The sequence below is a fragment of the Emydura macquarii genome, unplaced genomic scaffold (genome assembly GCF_026122565.2).
Source record: "Emydura macquarii macquarii isolate MOO-44397 ecotype Brisbane River unplaced genomic scaffold, CSIRO-AGI_Emac_v2 contig_1451, whole genome shotgun sequence".
NCBI classification, from domain to species: domain Eukaryota; kingdom Metazoa; phylum Chordata; order Testudines; family Chelidae; genus Emydura; species Emydura macquarii.
This window is the reverse complement of record NW_027131588.1, coordinates 4,884,656-4,889,145: the sequence shown is the minus strand read 5'-3', so window position 1 is coordinate 4,889,145 and position 4,490 is coordinate 4,884,656. Positions and strand designations below refer to the sequence as shown.

Here is a 4,490-nt window from a genome sequence, read left to right as displayed (position 1 = left end):
AGACAGAAAATCATATCTTCACAGGGAAAAAGAGAGGCAAGTTAAAATCTTTGTAGAATGAAGTCAATGAAATATTGCACCAAGGTTACAGGAGACAATAACATCCATGGAAGTTGTTCGAAATGACATAAAAAGAAAGGGATAAGGTAAATATGGTGTGAAGAGATTCAATTCCATCCTTTTATAATGAGCTAATTGCAGTTGTGTGCAGCAGCCTCCTCCTTACATCAACCATTTAGCTGTGCTTTAGAGAATAGCTAGATGCAATTATTTTGGGCTACCAGAATTACTGCTGACCAAACATTCAGATGTAGTTAGCCTTGTCTTAAATGATAGACTTTGGAAAGGGAATATATATTAACAAAAGACTCTCTCTTTTTGCCGTGACTCGGATTCGAACCGAGGTTGCTGCGGCCACAACGCAGAGTACTAACCACTATACGATCACGGCAAGCTATCGTGGGTGGTATTTTATGATTGACTGTCCTCTAGCACAGCTGTGAGAGCACTGCCACCAAGTGACAATTGGTTGCAATGATTCACGTGACTGCCTGCACCTCTACGCCATGCTAAACTGAGAAAAGACTTAAGTTTTGAACAATGGAAACACAAGACAATTTTTATTTCTCCCCACCACTGTGCATGATCAGAAAAATAGAAAAAGATTTCCTATACATTAATGTAGAACTTGAAAAAAACAAAAACATGCTATTCTCAAATTACTGGTTCAACAGAATGTAGGGGGCTTTTTTGTTTGTTTTTTTGGTTGCTGGCTTTTTTAACTGTGGAAGCTTTTGTTTTAAGTAGGTAGTGTGGATACTGTATTTCTTTTTCCTGAGACAGTCTCTAAAACGTTAAAGGTCCAATGCATTTCAAATGGGGTTTGGATTGGAAGTCCAGTTTTTAAAACTGACTTTGGCTGTCCTGTCATGGAATGAAGGGGGACTGATATAACACAACAACAATCAACAATAAAAAGTAGACCTTTTGAATAATTCATTTCATTTGAAAGATTTTTTCCCCGCCTAATTATGATGTTGTTTAATCCAGTGACCCAGTATTGTCAACCCCTCACATTCAAAAATCATGAATCAAGTCCCCCAAAATTATGGCATTGGCTAAAAACTCATGAGATTTAAAAAATAACAAATGCAAGGTGGTGTTAGAGCATTTAGAGTTCACATTTTCAAGCTTTTCTCTGTAACAAAGGGATAAAAATTTACTTGTTTTAAAAAGCTGAGATTCTCAAGTTTGTTTGTTTGTTTGTTTATTTATTTATTTATTAGTAGTATTGTGATAGCACCTGGTAGTTCAAGACATGGACCAGGATGTAATTGTGCAAGGCACTGTACTAATATATAACAACAGACAGCACCTGTCCCCAAAGAGAAAATAGATGGATATAGACAGAGAGAACAGAAGGAAACAATGAGACAATGTTGGTCAATATCATAAGCAGTTTGTCAAGTTTTTTGTAGACCTCACAGCAAAAAAGAATTCTTTAAGGAAGATTTGGATGTTTTCAGGGAACATCATAAGAGAAAGCATGAAAGTGCTTGTTTGAAAATGTAACAAATGGGCAATAAGAGCTAGCACCGTTGGCTGAGCAGAGGTTATAACCTTATTACAGCAACTAGGGCCTTAAGAAAAATAATAAATATCTCAAGACTCATGATAAAATTGCAAGAGTTGGCAACACTAACCCTGGGCTAGTCTACACTTAAAACTTACAGCAGCACAGCTGTATCAGCTGTGCCGCTGTAAAAGCGCTTGTGTAGCGCGTTACGTCGACGGGAGAGAGCTCTCCCGCTGATATAATAAAACCACTAAATGAGCGGTGGTAGCTATGTCGGTGCAAGAAGGTTTCCTGCCAACATAGCGCTGTGCATACAAAGCTTATGCTGGCAAAACTTATGTCGCTCAGGGAGGTGGTTTTTTTCACAGCCCTGAGCAACAGAAGTTTTGCCGGAATAAGTGCTAGGATAGACAAAGCCTAAATAACTGCTGTTGGAAACCAATCCTGCTACCTTCATTATTTGTAAAGGAAGATTGTTGCAATCTGCTTTTCAAAGCACAAATGTTCACAGCACAGTTCTAAGTACGGTCGTCATTAAAAAGGCACTATCTACTAGTTTTGGCTCAGTATAGCTTTCATAGAAGAGTGGGTTGGAGAGAGCTTACAAGTCCTAATATAAAATATTTTCATTATATATTTGTTTTAAATCAGTGAAAATACTTTCGGGAATTGGGCGTGTTTTAAAGTAAACATCCCTTAACCGAGCTGTGAACTCACATAACACTGTTAGCACTTGCAGAACAAAATGTGTAGGGTGGTAGGTTTAACGTTTGAATATTGTGCCATAGTTCATAGCTCTTTAGAGAGGATAAAACCAGGAGGGCCGAACACAGCTGACTACTGACATTTGGTGTTAATTTGCCCTTTCACAATGACCAGCAGCATGGTCTTTCCAGCAGTTTAGTGATGTGCCCACCAGCCCTAATCTGAGGTATTTCAGCATGCCAGTGCACTTAATCAATAGACGGGCTGCAGTGTGTTGATTTTCTAACAGGTGTGCTAATTATTCTTGTTTGTAGCTTTGCTTTTTGAGGTAAGCATAAGTTATGTTGTCCAAAGAGTGTCCAGTGAGGGCGTCACAGTGGGGCTACGTATCAGGAGAGCATAGGTGTGGTGATTCCGGAAGGCTGCAATGACCATGTATCCTTAAATAGACAGAGCTTCCATCAAGCAGAGTGCCTGCTCTGGAATATTTATATCAATGTGGGCAGAACTTGTCCTGGGTGCCAAACACTGGGGAAGAGGATAACCTCATCTCGGTGCTTCTTTAGAGGTAACGGAGGTTATTGGTATTTATGCATAAATGCAGTTGTTGTTTGTTTGTGCTTTATTGTGGATCTTGCCTATAATAAAGCTGTGACCTTTTCCTCAAAATCCACTCTGTGTGAATTGGGGCAATGTAATCCCAGCAGGTTTTTCATGTAAACCCCATTTTCAATGGGAACATCTCAGTAACAAGGCCAGCAGATGTCAGTCCTGATCCACTTTTTTTTCCCTCTGTACTTACACAATTTCAGAGGAATGCTCAATAGCAACTTGACTGTTCAGCCATTGCTGAATACAGTTGAATGAATGACTGGGAAACCCATTACAAGATACTGATGTTTGTGAATGAGTGGGTAAGTAATGAAAATAGTGAGCATAAACATCACAAAAATGTACTTTTATTTTGACAATCTTAATTTAGTTGAAGGATTTACTTATTTCAGTTTCATAAAACCTTCCTGTGTCCTCACAGCTCATGTTTAGTGCAAGTTAAAAGTACAAATTGCAAATACAGATGGATCCAATGTCATCATTTATGAATCTATCCAACCAAAGAGGTTTCCTTGGCTCTCAACCTACTTGCTCAGACCACCTGAAAAAGCTTGGGAAAATAAATATCTTTTCCAATGTGCTCTGAAGACCAACGAAATTTGTGTCAGCAGGGAGAAAGGGAGGTAGAGTTGAAGGCACTCCGCGCTCCCAGACAGACATCCCAAGGAATGTGAGCTTGAACATTTTGGTTGGTATCCAAGCAGGAGGATAAAATACTTAGGATATTTATAAAATGTACTTTAACAAATTTTGCAAGCAGTGATGAAGTCTTAGTAACATGGGACCTCGCTAGATCAGTCAGCTGAGAACTGAAGAGAGACAACCAGTCTTTGGTATTATTGGTTAAGCATGCGGATTAGCAAAACTGTATTTTCTGTCTTCTCTTTTTTACCAGGATGAATGAATCTAGTTCACATTGTTCCATCCAAATTGTTTGTTTCTGTAAAGTCAATTGGTCATTGTTCTCCCACTGTCCCCAACAAGCTAAAGATGTCATTTGTTTAACAGTCTATTCAGACTGTTGTCCGTTTTTTATCAGTGTGCCAGGTACATTTAGTTGTTGTTACTGTAATGATAGAAATATCCATGCTTGTGCTGCAAATTAATTCCTCTACTAATAATTCATTTTTGTACCTTTCTTTGCTCCAGCTTTGCATTGAGTCGAGGTTCTAAATTATGTTAACAATTCATAAGACCAATTTTCTGTACTCAGATGCACAGCACCGCTCCTATTAAAATCGATGGGAGTTGGGTTGTGTGACTGGGGCCCAAATTAGTTTTTACTTCTGTAATGCTCATGCAAAGTCTCTAGTTGGTTGAATGTCCTTCTATTTTTTATTTAAGAGATAATAGAAACTGCAGTAATCTGATTCCCCATCCGCCTTGGTGGATAAACTACAAGGTTGAAGACTAAGTTGTTTGTACTGGGAGAACTAGATTATTGTCAGAAAAACCAGCACAAAGCTACTGTTGGCATTGTATTCTGCCATGTGACATTTTTTAAAGGGATCTTTAAAACTGTTGACATTTTAACCTAAAAGGCATGTTAGTGAAGGTTTAGGATTTATCTACACTTGAAACACTGTAGCATATGTGG

At 38.6% G+C, this 4,490-nt stretch overlaps 1 non-coding gene across 1 annotated transcript; it reads right to left on the bottom strand.

Moving 5' to 3' along the window:
- Window positions 1-379: 379 nt before the first annotated feature.
- Window positions 380-451, bottom strand: TRNAH-GUG (transfer RNA histidin (anticodon GUG)). Its single transcript has one exon. It is a non-coding gene; the product is annotated as a tRNA-His (tRNA).
- Between the last annotated feature and the right edge of the window lie 4,039 nt (window positions 452-4,490).